The sequence below is a fragment of the Arvicola amphibius genome, chromosome 7 (genome assembly GCF_903992535.2).
Source record: "Arvicola amphibius chromosome 7, mArvAmp1.2, whole genome shotgun sequence".
NCBI classification, from domain to species: Eukaryota; Metazoa; Chordata; class Mammalia; order Rodentia; family Cricetidae; genus Arvicola; species Arvicola amphibius.
In genome coordinates, this window is record NC_052053.1 from 54,025,718 (window position 1) to 54,047,293 (window position 21,576).

Consider the following 21,576-nt stretch of genomic DNA (forward strand, 5'->3'; position numbering starts at 1 on the left):
GGTGCTCCTGGCAGCTTGCACAGAACATGGGAAAGTTGAACTAAGTGACATTTCACAATCATGGAGTCGGCGATGAAGAGAGTGAGAAGTCCCCAGACTGGACTAGCGAACAGGCCAGAGCAGCAGTGACGAGAAGCTCAGGATCTGCTCGTGTGGAGACATGTTCCCACTGTTCTGGAGAACACACAACTCAAGTCTGAGACGGGCAGATGCATGCTCAGGAAAGCGTAGGTTCTGCGTGCTTTTGTAGGTTTAAGGTATCCAAATAAAAAGCTCGGGAAGAAGTGAGCAGTGGAGAGTGGCTCTCATTGGGAAGTGGGGGCTAGGGTTGAAGGAACATTGCCTTTTCAGTCATATTTAAACCGCAGGGCTAACAGTGATGCTCGGGTGACGGAGTGCTTGCCTGGTCCACGGACGCTCAGAGTCTGAGCCCAGCACATAGATATATCAGACAGTCATGAGTTCTTGTAATCTCAGCATGAGGAGAGGCAGGGGGTCCGAAGCTCCAGGGTGGGGGCAAGTTAGGGACATGAGACCCATCTCAGAAAAAAGAAATACAGACTTGGTAAACCATCCGTGCTGTTTATGATGGAGATGCCTACCACTTTTGTGATATTTTTAGATAAAGCAGAAAATAAAAACAGCCTTGTTATGCGGTGGGTAACAATGTACAGCAAAACCAACCGGGAAAATTCGTATTGGTTCTGAGACTCTGACTGGGCTGTCAGTGCAGGCATTTTCTAAGCTGACTCCCCAGACAGTGAGGAGGAATGAAACCTGAGAACAACAGAGAGATGGTGCCTATGCAAAGAGACCCTGAGCTTGTCTAGCGCTGAGGACGGCTCTCCGAGGGGCTCACCACGTTAGGGGTTGCTTTGCAGCTGATGGCAGTCAGGTGATGGGAGAAATTCCACCCCACCAGACACACACTCAAGCCCGTACTGTCTTTTACCCGGAAACCGAGTGTGGCTTTATGTTAGGGTTAGGAAATTGCTGTAGACATGACTGATAGCTCACTCAGGTCCCTTCCCTTTGCCTGGCAGACTCAAATTCCTTTCGGCTTCTGTTCTCTTGTTCAAAGACGTATGCTTCAGGGGAGGCTGACCCCAGCTTAGACTTGCTCAACCGTAGGCTGCTGTGGGTCCAGTCTTATTGACAATACTTATTTATGGCTGGGACTGTAACCTAATTCTGGACAATGTAATGTGGTAGAAAGTCTATTAAGGTATCTTTGCTCTTTTTAATTTTTAATTCTTTTAATGAGAAAAGGTCTCATGCAATCCAAGCTGTACTTGAACTCATGATGTCTTGCTTTCACTGCCCCCCACCAAAGCCTGGGATTACAAGTATATACCACTACCACACCTAACTTCATCTTTACTATTTAAGGATATATTTTAAATTATACTAATTGATTTGCTTTATTTTTTAATAAAAATCAATTTATCAGAAAGAACTTACAAATAAAAAACACCACACAGCTAAATTAACTCTACCAGCCAAAGAAAGACCTACACAGACCCAAAGACTCTAAGTCTCTATGAGCGTCCATCAGTTGTATCTTTGTGTACTTACGCACCGCACTTCCTACCACACACACCAGACAGCCCATGAAGCTGAAACAGAAATGCAGCTAGCGCCACAGCCTCCCGTACCACTGCTGTGTCCTCACCCTACTCCAGCCTTCCTCAGGCCCCCTCATCCTCCCTCCCACGTGCTATACCGCAGGCCACATTTGTGTACATGCACACACATCATAGGCTAGGACCTGAGGAACAAAGCCACTGCGCAAGGAGGGGAGGAACTTGCTGGGCAAATGGTGCCGTCCCCCGCTAGGCTCACTGACCTAGGCGTATGTCACTGTATGTGGAGGTCAGAGGTCAACACTGGACATCTTCCTCAATTGCTCTCAATCTTTTGGGTCTTTCTGGTTTGTTTGGTTTTGAGGGTCTCTCACTGAACTCATTTGTCAGTTAGGCGAGACTGGCTAGACTAGGCCTGGGGCCCTGGGTCCTCCCGTCTCTGCTTCCTGATACTGGGGTTTCAGGTACATGCAGCCACACTCAGTTTTTTCTACAGGTTCTGGGGTCTAACTCAGTCCACATCTCCCAATGGCAAGAACTTTACCAACTGAGCCGTGAGAGGTGCCCTGGCTGACCCAGACCTCAGCACACAGAGGTTTGACAGATCACAGGGTGGGGCATGAGAGAAGGTACTGTGTGGGGTTACTGAGGCAGAGATGGGCCCCAAGGGGAATGGAGGTGGCTGATGGAAGGAGTCTGGGGTGGGGTAAGTGTGAGGGGAGACTCCTCAAGGTCTAACAGAGAGCAGTCATTACAAGCAGAGTGCTAAAGTCAGCGACTCACTCAAGTGAGGTTCAGGCGACTGTGTCATTAGGACGCACTCGAGAGGGCAGCAAAGGCCCTGCTTTGTGCTTGGTGCGCTTCAGACTCTGGTTTGTCACAGCACGCACAGAAGCGGCTTAATTAATGCTCGTCTGCTGAATAAGCAAGCTGTGTTAGCTCAGCTCAGTGAAGGGCAGAGCTGCAATAAGGATGCACCTCAGCGTGGAGCTAGCTGCAGAGAAGCCATGGTCTGTCCTCTGTGGAGGGAGGGTCGCTAGGGATGATGACCTCTGAGCACTCCTTCTGAGCATCCTCTGAGCATCCTCTGTGGGAGAGAGGGGTCGCTAGGGATGATCTCTGAACACTCCTTCTTCCACTAGGGATGATCTCTGAGCACTGCTTGCACTCAGCTCACTCCATTTCTTTGATTTCTTATCCTGGGTTGCCAGACAACAGAAAACAGTAGCCAGACACTGGAAGTAAGTGAAGCCATCAGTTCCAGCTGCAGCAACATTCCCAAGACGCTCTCCCTTCTACACAGTAGTGAAAAGGAATGAATAGCCGCTGAACTCCCAGTGCAGACAGCTCTGATTATCACGGGGAGAAGGTGGACACAAAGCATCGTGGTGAGCACTGCACAGAGGTGTTTGTGTATGAAGCTCAAAAACCAGGCAAAAAAAAGCCTGGCGGGGGGTAGGAACCAGGAGCAGGTACCTGTGAGGAGGAGTCAGTGAGGGGGTGGTGGGGGGCACTGGGAGGCTTTGAGATACTGGAAATGCTGCCCATCTTGTCCTGGGCTTGGTCATTCTGTGACAGCTTGCTGAGCCATGCACCTATTACCTGGTGCCTTTCTCTGTGAATGGGATGTTCAATCAAAATGCAAATTCAGTTAAACTGGCATAGTTTCCAAAGACTAGCCTAACTGAGGGAGGAAAGGGACTCGGTTACAAGACTAAGTGTTCACCTCTGCAGTTTCTATCAAAATCAGTGCTGAGCAACTTTAAAGATGACAACAAGAATTTAAATGCTTTAAAATATTGATTTAAAAAAAGAAGCATGTTTTCTTTGCAAAAAAAGAATATGAAGTGTCTTAACACAGAGCTCCACAAGAGAGAGGGCAGGTGAAAGAGATGATAAATAAAGCCAGGCCAGGTAGGACACCAGATGATAAACAAGAGACAGATGGGTACAGGAGATAAGGGGGGAAGGGGAAGTAGAAAATGCCCTGGAGAGTGCACCAGGAAAGAGGACTGGGGGGAACGTGGGAAGGGAAGGGGAGCACAAGGCCAAGGACAGACTCAGAGACCAAAGGGCGAAACTCGCACGGCTGCTAGGGTTAGGCACACTGATTTGGTCCAGGTTTATGAAAATTTAAAAGAACAGAGGGAAGGGAAGAGTCATCTCCAGAAACCCAGCTCAGGAGAGAGAAAGGAGCCTTGGGCCGAGACAGCCTCCAAAGACCTAAGAAAGGCACTCACTGATGCTGAAGACTGGGAGTCGACATTTAATGTTCTATGTGCCAAGGGCTGCACAACATGAGTTTAAAATCAATGCTTCTGACGTGGCTCCTGCTCTAGGGACACTGCCCCAATGACATAAGACTCCCTGACGAGCTGCTTGATCCCGTGATGTCAAGTTGATGAACGCTGTGTCCTCCCAGGAAACCATGATGAATGTCACCAGGCAGCTTGTCTGTCTTAGAAATGTAGGATTTTGTTTTTCAGTCATGAAACTGAAGGTAGGATTGCCCTCCTCTTCTGAAACACGGTGCCTCTCTAATCAGACTGTACCTTATGTCTCTAGAAGCTGGCCATGGTAACATGTGAACAGGTCAGGAGTTCCCACTGGAAACTTCCAGGTGTGCTTTGCCATACAGACTCCCAGACAAGATGACGGTTCCCAAGCGTACACCCCCAGCATAGTCATGGCCATTAAAGCCTAGTGTGTGATAGGAATCTCAGCAGCAACCAGTGCTAGTGTCATGGCAAGGACAGATTCAGCTATCGTCCACAATAGTGTGGAGAGTTCCTCTAATCTTTTAGGGACTTTGACTCAGGAAAACTAACTCCTTGACACAGCTCTTTGACACAGAAAAGAATTTCAAAACAAGTCAGTATAGAGTTGGAATTTATGAAAAGGGGCACACATACACTGTCACACACATACACACAATATCACACACACATACACACACTGTGACACACAACTATATCACACACACTATCACACACATACACACAATTATATCACACACAGTCTCTCACACACAACTATATCATACACACTGTCACACACATACACACGATTATATCACACACACTGTCTCTCATACACAACTATATCACACACTGTCACATATATACACACAAATACACACTGTCACACACATACACACACAACTATATTACACATACATACACACTGTCACACACACAACTATATTACACATACATATACACTGTCACACACATACACACACAACTATATCACACAACATACATATACTGTCACACACATACACACAACTATATCACACACTGTCACACACATACACACACAACTATATCACACATACATACACCACACACACTCATACACACACACACACACCTATATCACATACACCACACACACATACAGCACACACACTCACGCACACCTATATCACACACACATATACGCACATACACAAACGTGTGCAAGGGTTAAGAAAAGCATTTGGGAAGAAAGCAAGACTCACCAGAGAGCCTGGGTGTCAGGTTCTCAAAGAAGGGTGACAACTGACTGCCTTAGCAGTAGATTAACGCCATTTCGGTGGCTCTTCAGGGACATCTCAAAGGGTGCTAAAAAACTTATTTTCCTTTTTCCCCCCAAATAACTGAGATTTGAAGCTGGCTTCAGGGATCCATGGAAGGGATTACAGTCTAATAAAATAAACCCAGAGCCATTGGGCTTGCATGGGGTGGGGTGGTCAGGACGTGTCCTTCCACTGAAAACGGGGTGTCTGGTGAGAGTCCTTCGGTTTACAGCTAGTGAGGAAGGCCTTAATAGAATGTTACTGTTCTGGAACGGAGGGACATCTTCTGGGGAGAGACAGAACTAGACTGCAGAAGGAGGGGTCTTTATCTGTCCCGGTCTTCCTATCCTGCCTAGTCAGAGTGGGAGTCCTCACACTCACACTGAGGGCTTCTTCACCTTCATGGTCCCCCTTGCCTAGGGGACACCTGCTGACCCACAGACTCTGAGAGCATCCTTAGCTTTCCAACTGTCGTGACATCTGCCCACACATTTTTAAGAACCTTTAATTAATAACACTAATCTTTGTTAACAGAAGGATTTACCAGAGGATAAATTAAGAGGGGTTAATTTGTTGTTAGGCCTGTGATAGAGGAGAAAGGCTCCAGCTGGCAGGAGGCAGGGAAGAAGTCCCTGGTCCTTCAGGAAGTGAAGTTAAATCCCATGTGCCACTTTTTTCTTTCCTTGAATCCATGAATGTGGACCTCACGCTCTTTTTTTTTTTTTTTTTTTTTTTTTTAACTAGGAGCTATTTTTAGCCCTGGCGGGTAGGCAGAGGTGTGATAAAGTCCAAAGGGTCTTGTTAATCCACTTGGGTTGAAGGGCAAAGGGCAGACTTTGGAGCTTGCTAAGATTTGTTTTACAAAAGAGCTCTCTGTGGGGGTCTTATAAGTAACAATCCCCATCCCCGTTGCCTTTCAACCACCTCTGGACTGATTTACTTACACACCCCTTTAGAAGCACAGCTGTTGTATAAATTAAACTTCAGTAATCCCTACCCCCCCAGTGCCAAGCCCCCCTCGGGAGCCGTCCTGGCACCTACTGATTTATTTCTGTGTGCTTTTCCAGCACTTTGAGGATTTCATCTTTCCGAACCACAAGAGTCGCTTCAATTAGGGAGTGTGAGGGGAAGGGAGAGCCCAGGCTGGGAAAAGAGTGGAACCCTGCAGACCAGAGAGGACAATAGGAGGCCCCTGGGAGATGAAGGGAAGCTGGTTGAGCTAGCCACCGTGGCCTCTGGTGGGAGAGGAAGAGATGCTGGTGGCCTGTGCAGGGAGCAGTCTTGACTGAAGAGGTGACATTTTTCAGGTGCACATATCTGGCAGTCAGCCAGCCCTCAGCCTCAGCTGCTGGAATTCACCCAGAAGGAACAATTGGGTAGACCTACAGAAGAACTTACTGGTAACCCTTAGGTTCCTCCAGCTAGTGTTTCTGTTCTTCAGGACTTCATCCCTCTGTCTTGACTTGATTCTTTTAAAAGGATGCAATGCAGGCATGTGGTCCCACCATATGGTGCCTCCGTGTGCATTTATGCTGGTAACCCACGACTCTGAGGCCGAGGCGGACTCACACCTCCAAGGTCACCGCTGCAGTCTTTCTTTCTTTCCTTCCTTCCTTCCTTCCTTCCTTCCTTCCTTCCTTCCTTCCTTCCTTCCTTCCTTCCCTCCTTTCCTTCCTTTCTTCTCTCTCTCCGCCCCCCCCCCCTCAAGGCAGGGTTTCTTTGTGTGGCCTTGGCTGTCATGGAACGTGCTCTGTAGACCAGGCTGGCCTTGAACTCACAGAGATCTGCCTGCCTCTGTTTGTACTGGGACTAGAGGTGTGTGCCACCATTTGCCACCATTGCTCTGTTCTTCCAAAGGATTTGTAAAGGTTTTTTTTTTTTTTTTTGGCCCGATAAGCCTCTCTGCTGACACAATAATCCAAATCAGACCAAATCAATTACAATTAGAAAAAGCCCAGGTTTAGTGGATGCCAGTGCTCCTGGGTGGCCCTCCAGAGCCCCAGGATGACAGACAGGGAAAACCACGGAGAGGGGAAAGGAGAACCGGAAGGACCATGTGTTTGGTCTCTGGGGGGCAGTTTAATAGCCTGTGGGGTGGTCTTGACCCTCTCTGGGGAGGGGGTCACCATTTGGCAGGCTTTCTCAGAGGTGGAGTCTGGACTGCGGCAATTCCCAGGGGAGGGGGCTTGGGGTGGAAAGTTCCACCCAAACATTTTAGAATGGATGCCAGGGGACTGGGGTGATGCTTCCAACCAAACAGGATTGTAGCCAGTGGTTATCTTGGCTGCAATCAGCATGGAATGACGGTTGCTGGAACTTGGATGGTTCGGTGCCATCACTACACAGGCTTCTTTTGAGTTTTCCTCCCTCTGAAAATGGTCTGCCAGATACTCTAGGCCTTAGCCAAAGTTGGTTGTCCCAAAGATGCAAATGAGACTTTGGGTGATTGCCCAGGCAGCCAGCTGTTTCTGTCATTTCTTGTACCCTTTGGAAGTCGCTTGCTTGCACTTCCTGCTTACTCAGGTAATATTATTTTCCTTCTCAGGTCTTTGATGGGGTTGAAGACTGGATAGTCACAGCTACTTTCCTCTCATGACTGAGCTAAGACATTTTAGCACCAGACTTAGACTCCTCAGTGTAGGACAACTATTGAAATAATCTCTGTTATTTGCTAATTACCTTAGACTGGACATCCAGCATGTGTTTCTTGCTTGATGTTGTTCATGTTGGTTGTAGTTCTATTGTTGTATATGTTTTTGCCTTTTCTTTGTCCTGGACAATACTTGATATTTTTTCCTATTGTGTATAGTTTTATATTAGGTTTAGAACCCTCTTATTTAGACAAAAGGGGGAGGTATTGCTGGAATTCATTCAGCCTTTTGGTACTGACCCATTAGGGTGTGGTCTGAGGTGCTACGTGTGGACTGATAGGCCTGCTCACTTTCTTGGCTGGTGGTCCGAGTTTCTGTACACAGCTCCCAGCATGGACAGAGCGGTGGACTATGGCAGCTTTCTTATTGTGCATGTTCCCTAAATAAACAGTTGTTATCCTTAATTACACCTACACCCCAGTGCTAGGGAATGGGTATGGGGGCAGAGAGAGGATTGATTGATGGGGTTTGCTGGTCAGCAGCCTGGTTCCAGCTTCAGGGAGAGACCCCAGCTCAAAGGAATAACATGGAGAGTGTAAGGACAAGCTCACTATGTCCTTTTCCGCCTCTGCACCATCACCTGCACACGCGCGCGCGCACACACACGCACCATTCTAAAGGCTAATGACCAAAGGATAGGAACACCTATGTTCCAAATTCCACAAAGTGAAGTGGAAACAAACATGCAAGGCCATACGGAAACATAGCCAGCCTCATAAGAGTCAAAGACCCATGCACTTTTACATCAGCTGACACCCACTAAATCGGCAACGAGTTTTACAGTGATGGTACCCGAACCATCTAAACTCCAGGAACAGTCATCCCGTGCTGATCGCAGCCAAGGTAAACACCAGCTACCATCCTTTGGAAGAGCAGGGCAGCACCAGGAGCTTTGAAGATGCCCACTTCCTTGACTCAGTAATCCCGCAGCTCTGCTCTATTTAAAGAAGAGCAAAATTGAGCCCTTCAGAAGCATCTGATGATGGGGATAAATTACTGTTTGACAGGACTTGAGGACATTTCCCTTACCACTAAAGCAGAGCAATGTAGGACGAGACTTATGCCAGAAAGCCACGCTACAGCAGCCTGTGCGCTGGGAGAGCCCCATTTGCAGTGGGGTGGGTAGACACTGGTAGAAATTTTTTATATTTTCTCAAATTTGGATTTTTGTTTTTTAGCATTGGCATCATAATTAAAGCAAAGCAAAAACACCTTACTGTTAGGAAAAAAAATCCTAAGAGGGGCGGCTCCGCCGGCGCAAAGAAATCCAATTAGGTCAAATCAAACCAAATTAAAATGTCCATCGTTTTATTAGATACGGTGCTCTCGGGTGGCCAAGCATGACGGGGAGACAGGAAAGCAGGGAGCCCATGCAAACGTGGAACCATGTGTTTCTCCTCTGGGAGCACATTTAAATACCCAGTGGAGTGGTCCTGGCCTTCCCCCAATGGGTGTCAGGACCTGGGATTTGGAGTCCAGACAAATGCAACTCCCAGGCCAGGGGGCCTGGGATGGATGCCAGGGGCTGGGCTACGCTCCAGCCAAACTCCAAAAGAAATCATCTGCCCACAGGTAAAGCCAGTGTTCACTAGGCTGTCCTCAGGCTCGGGATGTCATTCAGCTGGGAGGATGCTGGCCTAGCATGCATGATACCCATGGTTCTAGCCTCAGCACCATATAAATCAGGTATGGTGACAGACACATGTAATCCCAACACTCAGGAAGTGGAGGCAGGAGGATTAGAAGCTCACGGTTTTCTTTGGTTACACAGCAAGCTTATGCCCGGATTGGTCCATATGAAGCTTCCGTCTTAGAAAAGAAAAATCGCGACTGGCATTGCTGTTCCAGGTACATCTTAATCCCCAAGGCCCGGGGTGCGGCCTTTTCATGTCACAGGTGTGGAAACTGAGGCTGATCAGCATACAGCTCTGTGCTGTTGCCCAGGCCTCAGCCTCGCTGTGTCTGGAGACACACCACCTCCCTAGGCTGACGTTTGTGTCATGCAGGAGGAGGTGCCGGCTCTCCCCTCCAGGTCTCCTGGGCCCCAAAGGTGCTCGGTGACAGCTGTGAGCAGAGACGGGTGTTCCTTTCCCACCTGACTGCCAGGAGCCCAGCCCTGCCCTGCGCAGTGATTGGGGCTGTTACACAGCCCTGCTTTGTTTCCATGTCTGGAGACCCAGCTAGTCACATGATGGCTGATTCGCTTTAATCACAAATCAAGTGGAGATTTAGGAGGTGTTAGGAGGGAACACCCAGCAGAAACTGGAGAGGGCTCTGTGGAGTTGCGAGGGTAGGAGTTCCCAGGTGGAAGGGACCTGGAAGCAAAGGTGGGGAGAATAGCTCCTGTCCAGCTCTGAGCGAGAGAGAACCAGGCTCAAGCAATTTCCCACAGAAATACCTGTGGGGATCACAAGCATGTGAGTTTTGTTTGTTTTTCCTTCTTCTTTTTTTAAACCTGAGAAAAATTGTCAAGCCCAGCCACTTTGTCATCCAAAATTTGTTCCAGAGATTTCCTCCAGCTTGTGAGAGACATCTTAACTCCTAGAACAGCCATTTGTCACCAAAGTGTCTATAAGCACGTTAGGATATGAGGAAGTCTATGTGGTGAACCAAATTGCAAAAATATTGATTTTGGTTTTTTGCAACCTATTTGAATTCAATTGTATGGCCTTATTACAAGAATTTTCTCTTATGATCGCAAAGAGAACAGGTCCAGTTCTGGGTGTGGGGTGAGGGGTTAAGGGGTCGCAGAAGCCACACAGGACGCTCACCTCCGTCTTCATCTCTCCTCTGAATCGCTCTTTATAGCCCTCCAAGATCACCAGCAGGATTGCAGGTCAATTTTCCACTGGGCCATTTCTGACAGGAAGCCCAAGGTGCTAAAAAGCATGACAAATAGAGGAGTCCCCTTACCCCCTCTGCTGGAGTTGGGGACCTGGGAGGGTAAATACCCGCCCCCCCAAGGTTGTCACACCTCCCCTGCTCTGCTTGCCTGACCTCCATGACTTGGCAGTCTTCCAGGCCTGTGCACCCACCCACCTCCTGTTCTCTAGACACATCAGGCCTGTGGGTGACTCCCGACCTTTCTCTTGCTGTCTCCTATGTTGGATATGTCCTCTCTTCTCTTTGTCTTACATATACCTAGTCTTTAAATACAGGGAAGCCCTCAGACACTCCTGGGGTGAAAGGCTTTCCTTCCAGGTTCCCCACAACAGGCTCCCATGTCAACCCTTAGCTCCCTGTCAGTAACCAGGATTCAACCATTGAATCTTGCTGTTCACAGAGCCTGGACAGGTTTGTGGCACAGATGGATGGATGGGTGGACAGATGGACGGATGGATGGGCAAAGGGATGGACGGATAGATAGATGGATAGATGGATGGATGAATGGATAGATGGACAGAGGGATGGACAGATGGACAGAGGGATGGATGGAAATATGGATGGACGGATGGATAGATGGACAGAGGGATGGATAAATGGATGGACGGATGGCCTCCACTGTTCTACTCCCACACCATCCTTTGATCAAGAGCAGCACTCACTGGGGAGGAGGGCAATTGCCTTAATCTTGGGATGAAAGGTATAGGCCGTTCTTTAGAAGATAAAGCTTTTTTTTCTTCTCACTTTGTGCAGCAGGGGCTCTGAGAATCCCATCCTATCAATCTCCCCCAGGTGCTGTGTTCTCCTTACAAAGATATCAGTTTACCCAGGTGAGGGCTCCAGGGTTATTCATCTCTCACAGGGTGTTTGAATCTTTGAGCTAGAAGAGGATCCTGACATGTACTTTGAAGTTCCTCTTCACAAGCACCTGCCCGTAAGTAGCCATGGCTTTTATATGTAGAGTCTTGGCTTCTCAGGGGCCTAGTTTGGGGCTCAGGGCCAGGAGTAACCCTGGAGGGCATTGCCCTGTGGGGTTCATATACCACCCCAGCAGACAAAGCCCCCCTGCAGGAGCACCAGGCTCCCTCCACTGGGCTGCCTGATGGCCAATGCCCTTGTTCCACTTAGAATCTGAAAACAACTCTTCCTTCCCTGTCCCATTGTTTACCCAGGGTTGATGCGTGTTCCCTCAGATGCTTGGTAAGAATGTCACAGCCTCCTGAAGTGGGGCTCTTAGCATCCTGTGGCACACGCAGTGGGCGGGGGTCTGAGGGTGAGCTGGTGGCAGAGTAGGGTTGTGGGCTCCTCTCTCTCTGAGCAGCCACTGTGCTGCCACAGTAGCTTCCTCCTCAGGCTGAGGCAGGGGCCTGGCTACGGGGAAGCCCTGCTATGAGCTTCCTGATTTAGCTGAATGTAGTTGCCTCCTGCTGCTTGCTGTGGTGGGGAATTAGATTGTGTGGCTTGGTCAGCACAGCTGTTATCTCTCTGCTCGTGAGTCTGGAAACCTGATGGGACCAGCAGAGTCTGGTTGAGGTTGCTCAGAAGGAGAGAAGGGACCCCTGGCTCCCCTTTATGAGACGCTCATCTCATTTGTAGTGGTCTGCTCTCATGATCTGATCCCCTCCAAAGGCTCCACCACCTAATAGCACTCGCTGCCTCGGAGGTGTTTTAGGTTCATTTTCTGTTGCTGAGATAAACAGTATCCTAACAAAAGCAACAAGAGAGGGAAAGTATTTATTCCTGTTCATGAGTCGAGGTTGCAATGCAGCATGGTGGGAAAATCACAGTGGCGGAGATTGAGGGCACTGCTCATGTTGAATTTCTCTACTCTTCCACAGTTCAGGATCCCTTGCCTAGGGAGTGGTGCTACCCACATGGGTTACATCTTACCACCTTAATCAACAAACTCAAGGTAATTCTCTTACAGATGTGCTCACAGGCCAACCTAATCTGGACAATCCCTCATTGAGTCTCCCCACTGTAGTGAGGAGCCGCGGGCTGCGTTCCCACTGCCCCGTTCCCGACCGCCTGGCTACCTTATGCCCCGAAATAACAACACACAAACTGTACTCATCTAAACACTGCCTAGCCCACTAGTCTCAGCCCTTCATTAGCTAATTCTCTCACATCTTGATTAACCCATATTTAGTAATCTGTGTAACACCACGAGTGGTGTCTTACCGGGAAAGATTCAGCATGTCTGACCTGGTGGCGGGCTTCATGGTGACTGGCTCACTGAGGAAAGTCATGGCAATTGTCCGAGGTGTCTGCCTCACTCCCAGCATTCTGTTCCATCTACTCCACCCACCTAAATCCTGCCCTATCAAAAAGCCAAGGCAGTTTCTTTATTAACCAATGAGAGTCCTCCATCACCCTACTCAGGAGATTCTAGGTTGTATCAAGTTGACAAGGCCAACAGTCACAGAGGGTTAGGACCACTGCCTCGCCTACCAGACAGCTCTGCTGAGAAAAGTGAAGCCTGGCTCAGTGTGCAGGCCTAGCTGTGAGGACGGAGGCTGGGTCGGTGGCTCTTTTCATTAGTCACCATGTCCCCCGAAACTTGATAGCCATGTTTACCACTTTTGTGCAACAAACCCCAGCACGGTGAGCCTCTAAAAACTGCCTCTCTCTGAACTATGAGCCAGTTTTAAGCCAGTAAATCCGAGAAAATGCATAGTGGAGTTCTCGCTAAGAGTCAGGCATTCCTGGGTAAAGAAATCTAGAGATGTTTGAGGCCTGTTTTATTTGTACCCAGGAAGTTACAACAGCAACAACAGCAGCAGCAACAGCAACAACAGCAACAGCAACAATAACAACAGCAACAACAGCAACAGCAACAATAACAACAGCAACAACAGCAACGCCAACGTGTAAACAGATAATAAAGCAACACCGTAAGTTCTACAAGAATGCACAACAATGGGCCGTATTTAGAAGGGAAGGTGGTGAAGACCACACAGGCTGCCATCCTGCACAGACACCGGCAGAGCTAGCTGGGCAAAGAGATCTAGGGTGCGCTGTGAACAGAGTGCTGTGCAGCCTAGCTGCTGGGCCGTCCTTTGCTCTCACGGCACAGACCACAGGAGGCTGCAGATGGCAGAATGATTTCAGTGACTTGTATATCCCATGTGACCGAGATGGGTCTTCCTTTGATGCCTGCGACCTACAAACCTTGGTGCTCTTATCAGTCAGGAGTGCTCTCTGTGTTCCATGAGTGTTCTCTGTGGAGAAATGTCCTAGGACACACAGCCGTGCGACTTTGATGGGGAGCCCTGTGAGCCTCATTCCTAAAGTACCACAGTGGGAGAGCAGAGCAGCATGTGGTGAGATCTGATGCAGACAGACCGAGCAATGGCATTTGAATGACTTCCCAGTCAGACTCTCCTGGAAAGCTGACAATCCCCAGACACAGCTTTATTGGGGTGTAAGGTTTTGTTTGTTCTTCGTTGTTTTTTTTCCGAGATGGGGTTACTCTATGTAAGCATAATTGATTGTCCTGGAACTCGCTCTGTAGACCAGTCTGGCCAGAGATCTATCTGCCTGCCTCTGCCTCCTGAGTACTGGGATTAAAGGCATGCGCCATCACCACCTACCTGGGGTATAATTCTTATAACATTTTTTCACATATTTAGACTATGCAATAACAAATTTAAATATGTACATATTCCCAGGAGACCACAGTCAAGATATAAACACAGGCTGGGGACAGCTGGGTTGATAGCGTGCTTGCTGTGCAGACAAGTGGACATTCATGTGGCATGCACCTGTAACTCCAGTGCTGTGGGGACGGGGACAGAAGGATTCCCAAGGTTCACTCTCCAGCCCACCTAGAGAAATCTATGAGCTCTAGGTTCACTTAGAGACCCTATATCAAAGACTAAGGTAGAGAACAAAGAAAGAAAGACATCTAAAGTCAGCCTCCGGCTTCCATGTACATTCACATACATGCACACACTCACCAAACATATACACACACTCTCACATACTATACATACATACACTCATACACCACACACACCACACACACGTATACACACACTTATACACACACATTAACACACCCACATACTCACACACCACATACGCACACGCATACCACACACACACACACACACTCATACAGCACATATACATAGAGTGAGTCTCTTATAATCTAGCACTAAACTTATTAAATTTTATGTACAGACAACATACAATTATCACATTAACATAAAGTGATTCATTTCTTCTCATTTGGATTTAGTCTATCAGCTACTACCTTTGTTTACATTAAGTGGGGCCTCTGGGGTCCAGATAGCTTCAGTTGCCAAAACAGGATCTTCCAACACCAGCTGAGTCCAGAGGCCCCATGGCCACATGGGGTTTCCAGAAGTGGTTGTGTTGCTTCAGAGGGCTGAGGACACTGGCAGCTTGTGACACAGGACAGTATGCGAAGACTGGTGACCACAGCAGGTGGAGCGGGAGGGAGACAAACTCCTATTCTTTTCCTTACACACATGCTTGCTTTCACTCTGAAGTGGGCTCTGTGTTAAGGGCAAGGATGACCAAGGCAAGGCCTCCAGCACCAAGAGCCTCGAGTACCTGGACACCAGCCAGCTGAACGGGGAAGAACACACAATCTGAGGACACACGCTCAAGCAAAGTGTGACTCTAGGCTGGTCACTGGGTTCCTCTGAATATTAGCAAGTAAGGGCTGAATGACTATCTATATTCCTTTTGACAAAATGATTGAAATGAAGAACAAATCACTTCAATAATAATAATAATAATAATAATAATAAATGAAGAAAACAAAGTTCTACATGTTTCTAAGGAAAATCTATTTTTAAGTGGCTAAATTAAATTTTGGTGATTAGTGACATGTTGGATAGGACTTCATTTATGGGGAATAAACATGAGAAGGTCAATAAACAGAAGGTTCCAGAAACGTGAGAGCCAGAAGAGTTCCTTAAGGGTGACTCATCTAATTCCTCTGAGGAAACTGAGTCCCAGGGGAAGCCTGTTTGTCTGTAGAGCAAGTTAGAGGGAGAGGTGAACTGAGCCACACTGTCAGCTACAGAGCTCTGTGATTGTGTAGGTTACGGTCCCAAACACACAGAGTCCCCAGGGAGAGAGAAAGGCTTGGAACCGTAGTGGCATTTCACTTGTGTTTTAATAAATAAAGCTTGCCTGAAGATCAGAGAGTAAAACAGCCCCACTGGTCAGCCTTACAGACCAGGCAGTGGTGACACACACCTTTAATCTCAATAGCCACACTAATTTACCACAGAAACTGGGCAGTGCATGCCTTTAATCCCAGTGGCACATATCTTTATTCCCAGCCCCTCGAGAGGATTATAAAACGGGAGGAGACAGCTCTCAGTCACAGTCTCATTCTGAGATTCTTGGATCTCCATTTCAGACTGAGGTAGAGGTAAGGACCAGTGGCTGGCTGCTTTACTTTTCTGATCTTCAGGTTGAACCCCAATTTCTAGCTAAGAGTTTTTATTAATCGTGCTATGGAACCTTCGAGGCTTGGCCTCTAGGAGATCAGCTTCACTCACACAAATGGAGGGAACCACCCAAAGGGGTCATTCAGGACAAAGTACAAATGTAAACTGGTGTTATCTCAGTAACATTAGTCCTAAAAACCATGCCCCACAGCTTACAACACATCATCCAATGACAAAGCTCACTGGCTGGTCAAAGTCTTTACACTCAGTGTCGTGCCAGTGAGCTCCTCTGAGTAGGCTAGCCAGACCACCTGAGGCCAGGCAGCTAGGGTGCATCTGGGGCTGAGGATGAGAAAGGAAGACCCTGCACCCAGGCTGGCCACCCAGCCAGGTGGTACTGGTGGCACTTCACACTTTCCTCATCCTGAGCTTCGTGTCTCTAAGACGGAGCTGGTATGTCATCACTGCTCAAACGCCAACATCCCTGCACGAGTGCGGCGCATCCTAAGTGCCCATTTTGTGTTCTCAGCAGCTAGCAGCTATTAGCGTTACGAGAATCCTAAGCCCACTCTGCTCTTCTCTGCACTGGAATCGCCGCACTGCCTTGAGTGGTAAGGAGGTGGGAGGCACTCAAGCGGGAAGCCAGTTAGTGGGGCGGAATCCATCTAATTACTTGTTTCACTTTATTCACCCATTAATTGGGAACACGGTAAGGTTCAAAGACCTAATGATTAGTATTAGCTGCCCCTGTTCAGTGAGGCCGGCTATCTTCCCACTCCACCTGTCTCAGCCATTCACGGGGAAATTGCCTGAGCGGCAGCTGTCCCATTTGTCAAATGCTGTGAGTGCTTGGTAATGATCTAATGTGCCCGGGGCAAGAGAGCTCATGCTAAGGAACCCCTGGAGTGTGTGCAGACCTCTCCCAGAAAGACTACTAAGGAGGCTAGGGGGGGGGGGGGGGGGGGGGGGGGGGGAAAAGTTAAAGTAAGCGACTTCTTACTTGAAGGGGAGTGATGTGTTTTCAAGCTTTTTCAGCCTGACCATCTCCCCCTGCCATTCCAGACTCTATGAAATGTTCAAATCCTTGTTTCACGCAGACCTGAAATGCCCACAAACCATTGAGATGGTGGTTGAATATTGGAAGCTTGCTTCTAGGTAACACTGTAGAGAACCATGTAGGGGGGCCCTGTCCTGTCACCTGGCCACCTGGGTTAGCTACAGGATTCCAGAGGACTCCAGAGACTCAAAGTTTTGGGTGTCCTGTGGCTCCTCTCTTTATCCCCCTCAGAACCTTTCTTAGGGCATGTTGATTTCTCTCCTGTCTGGATTCTTATGGTATTTGTCATTGAGCTATGATTTAGACTTTATAACACACCTTCTGCCCCGACTCTTTCTCACCTCCCCTCCCTGTCTGTGAAACAGAGTCTCACTGTGTAGCTCACGCTACCTTTTACCATCTTCCTGCCTCAGCCTCCTGAGCTGTGGGGTGTCAAGTGTACACCACTGACCTTGGCTAAATCATCTCTTTCAAAATGACTTCCTCAAGTTCTTCAGCTGGAAACTGCCACCATTCCTAATTGGCACCCACTCCCCAGCTCCTGCTCTAAGACTGCAGGACACCTTGGTCCACCCCGTCCCCACGGTGGTGCTTTGGAGCCGGGCTGGTTACACAGTCCATAGAGCTCCACTATATACATACGAATCCTTCAGAGTCGACATGTACACACTCTCCCTCGTCTGCCCCCACTGCATCCCAGGAACAGTCAGGGTCCCGGCACAGGTGGGCATTCTAGATTTATACATGTGCACACACATGTATACAGGAACAAGTCTGCACACATCCAGAGTGGAAGTCATTGCATAGACGCTTTCAGGTGTCATAGACTCTTTTCTTTGGAGAGGAGACCCAGGTGTTTCCCATGCACGTGTCTCTCCTCAGCACCAGGCTCTCCAGAAGCCATTCATCTTTCAGTGGGAAAACCAGGTCCAGAGAGGAGCCAAGGCTCCAGCATCATCAGTACCAGGAGCTGCTTCGTGACCACACCTCGTCAACCAAGGGCACACATAGCCTGAGCTCCAACAAAGCCCTCTTAACAGTTCCAGTGAGAAAACCCTATCAAGCCTTTCTCAGTCCCACAGCAGGGGGACTCATCCACATAACCCACAGTTGTTTTTCTTTGCAAAGGAAATCAAAGACTGCAGCTGATGCCCAGCCATCCTGAGGCTACCCCAGGGCTGGAGCTCAAGGGAAAGACGGTGTTCCCAGAAAATCAGAGGAGGGGCAGACATGCGGAACAAGCACACACGCCAAGGCTTTCCAACTACAAGAGACAGGAAAATTGGCCTCATTAATGAGCACCAGATGCTTTTCCTTCCTGGGCTTGGGAGGGAAAAAACCAACAACACAGAGTAAATTATAGCCGCATCTGTAAAGAGGTAACTGAGCGCTCTTACCGATATATGAAATCACGGGGAAATGACGGAGAACTGACTGCTCTCACACTGAAAATGTCGTTTATTTCTCCGCTGTCTTCTACCAGACAGGTGGTGATTAATACAATGGGCAACAGAGGAGGCACTTGTAAGATAGGTGCAGAGGGAACAAGATCAAGGAGGGATGCAATGAGATTTTAATTTGAAGGTAGAACACATTATGAAAGACATTAGTGTGAAGTCTATGAGGGAGGCAATGGAAGCAGACTCAGTAGATGCTGGCAAGGAGAAGCTTTCTCAGACCGCACTGAGAGTGAGCCTGATGTGGGGAGGGCTGGGGTTAGGGTGCCTATTTCTGGCATGTGCAGAAACCTTGAAGCGCCAGGCAGTCAGCCCAGGCAAACGGACTGTGGGACAGAAAGAAGGGATTAGGGGATGTTCTTGGAATATTAAGAGTGATGTGATGGGAGGCTGGAAGCTGAACCTTTATATCCAGGGTTTTGGTTTTTCGAGACAGAGTTTTCCTGTGTAACACACCTACCTGTCCTTGAACTCATTCTATAGACCAGGCTGACCTTGCCCACCCACACAGAGATCTGCCTGCCTCTGCCTCCTGAGTGCTGGGATTAAAGATGTGTGCCACCACTGCCTGGTCTCTCTCTCTCTCTCTCTCTCTCTCTCTCTCTCTCTCTCCCTCCCTCCCTCCCTCCCCCTCTCTCCCTCTCTCCTTCTCTCCTCTTTTTTTAATACCAGGGACTCTCTGGGGAGGCAGAGCTAGGCAGGTCCCTGGGCTCACTGGCCAGCCTGTCTAGCCTAAGGCAAAGCCCAGGTCAGCGGAGACCCTGTCTCGAAAGACTAGGTGGATGGGGTGTGAGGAGCAATACCTGAAGCTGATCTCTGTTCTCCACACACATGCACACATGTGCAGGTACCACACACACACACACACACACACACACACACACACACACACACACGGGGGGGCGGGGGGGATGGTCAGATCCTCCCACCTGTTTCTATGTTCAATCTGCTATATTTTGGGGGAAAGACTATAAGATAAACCCTGGTGTACATCCGGCTTTGTCTTGTCATGTGGTGCCTTGTTAGGTAGCATGCAAGGCAGAATCTGCATGCAGTCAACAAAGATCCATGCTCTGCTAGGTCCTTGGACTACTTTCTATCCTGCAGGTCATCGCAACATTATGGTTTAGATGTTTGGAAGTCACTGATTCTTGGGATCTTCCAAATGCGTGTCCACTGCACATCATCAGGACATCACAGTCCTCCATGTGACCTTTGGCTTCAAAAGAAAAGGTCAAGCTGGGCAGTGGTAGTGCACACCTTTAATCCCAGCACTTGCAAGGCAGAGACAGGAGGATCTCTGTGAGTTTGAGACCAGCCTGGTCTACATAGTGAGTTCCAGGACAGCCAGGGCTACACAGAGAAACCCTGTCTTTAAATCCTAGAAAGCTGACCAGCACACAGTGGCAGGCACAAGTTCCCTAAAGATTCCAAACCTGTTTTCCTCGAAGGTGGAAGCTTGTTTCTTTCTGTTTCAAGGTAATAGCTTCTCTGCCCGTTTTCTCCTCATGAAAACCCTTCCAGTTGTGGCCACTTATAACTGACACAAACACAAGGGCTCTCTGTGTTTCCATGGTCATTTGTCACACACAATATTGCCAATGCCATCAGCACAAACAGTATAACAAGGACTGAGATTTTTTCTTTTTCTTTTGAATTTTTTTAACTGTTTCACCAAGAACTGTCTTTTTTTAAATGTACTTAAGTTTAATTTTTACACTCAGATCCTTGGCTGCCGTAGACATCCAATCCTGAACCCTGAGGGGTATTGAGGCTGGTACTCAAGGCCCCTCAATAGAGAGAGAAATAACACCCCACCTTTCTTCTTCCATTGTCCTTCAAGCAGGTATCACACAGATTAGAGGTGTGACTTCCAGCTTCAAGGTCTAGACAAAAAGTGTGTGTCATCTATCCTCAGTATTTGGATCAAAGGCATGTTGGCTTCTTGTCTTAAGTTCAAGGACTGTCTCAAGTGCACCTGACATTCTCTTGGTTTTAAATTGTGAAAGAAGGCGCCTCGCTAGCATGGTAGGAAGCAACCCAGTCTCATAGCGAGAGGGCATATGACCACCAAAAAACAGAGACCATGTACAGCCTATGGTTACTGTCTTTAAAAACAGATAGTACTTCTTAGCATGTGTGTGCACACAAGTGCCATGGTGTATGTGTGGAGGTCAGAGGACACCTTTGAGAATGTATTCTCTCTTTCCGCCATGGGGATTGGCCTTTAGCTACCGAGTCAGCTCCCTGTCCCTGCTGTCACCATCTTAACCAGCACTTAGTAGCTGGTGGTTTAATTGATCACTGTGTTTACTGTGGCAGGGCCAGCATCTATGCCATAAAAAGAGTAAACAATGTCTTAGCGTTGCGCTGATGACACACAGCTTGGGCCTCACAGACACCCTGACAGGATCTTGGAGAAGCCTGGGGCTCTGAGAACTGCAGATTGAGAAGCATTGTAGGCAATGAAAAAGCTGGTCGGTGCTTGCCACAGTTTTACCTTCAATCTGTGGGGAAGGAAAGGCAGCAGCTCACCCCATTCAGAATGGGGTTTTGAAAGAGTACCATGAGTAGGAAAGATGGCTTGGTGGGTAAAGCACTTGTTACGGGTATGTGAGGACTGGAGTTTGGATCCCCAGAACCCATGTAAGTGCCAGGCAGGAACAGTGGCCCGCTAATAGTTGGTGATTACAGTCTCAGATATCAGAGGCAAGGATCCCTAGAGCAAGGTGGCTAGCTCCTTGGGGAGCTCTGTGTTTGACTGAAAGATCCTGACTCACTCACTGCATAAGGTGGAAGAATTTCCAAGGATGATTCCAAAATCTATGTTGTACCTACACATGTAAACACACACACCTACACACAGGCAAAACATGAATACGCACAGGTACATGTGCACCCACACACATGCACACACACACACATGTACACATGCACAGGCACACGCACAAAAA

At 48.3% G+C, this 21,576-nt stretch overlaps 1 protein-coding gene and 1 long non-coding RNA gene across 5 annotated transcripts in view; one reads left to right on the forward strand and one right to left on the reverse strand.

The window, feature by feature from the left end:
• Ttll11 (tubulin tyrosine ligase like 11) overlaps positions 1-21,576 on the reverse strand; it is a 234,086-nt gene that overhangs the window by 84,203 nt on the left and 128,307 nt on the right. The gene's annotated exons all lie outside the window — the stretch shown is intronic.
• Positions 16,392-21,576, forward strand: part of LOC119818646 — a 9,941-nt gene continuing 4,756 nt past the window's right edge. For all 3 annotated transcript variants that reach the window (XR_005286170.1, XR_005286171.1, XR_005286172.1), the window contains exon 1: positions 16,392-16,719. This is a non-coding gene — a long non-coding RNA (uncharacterized LOC119818646). The remainder of the gene's footprint in view (positions 16,720-21,576) is intronic.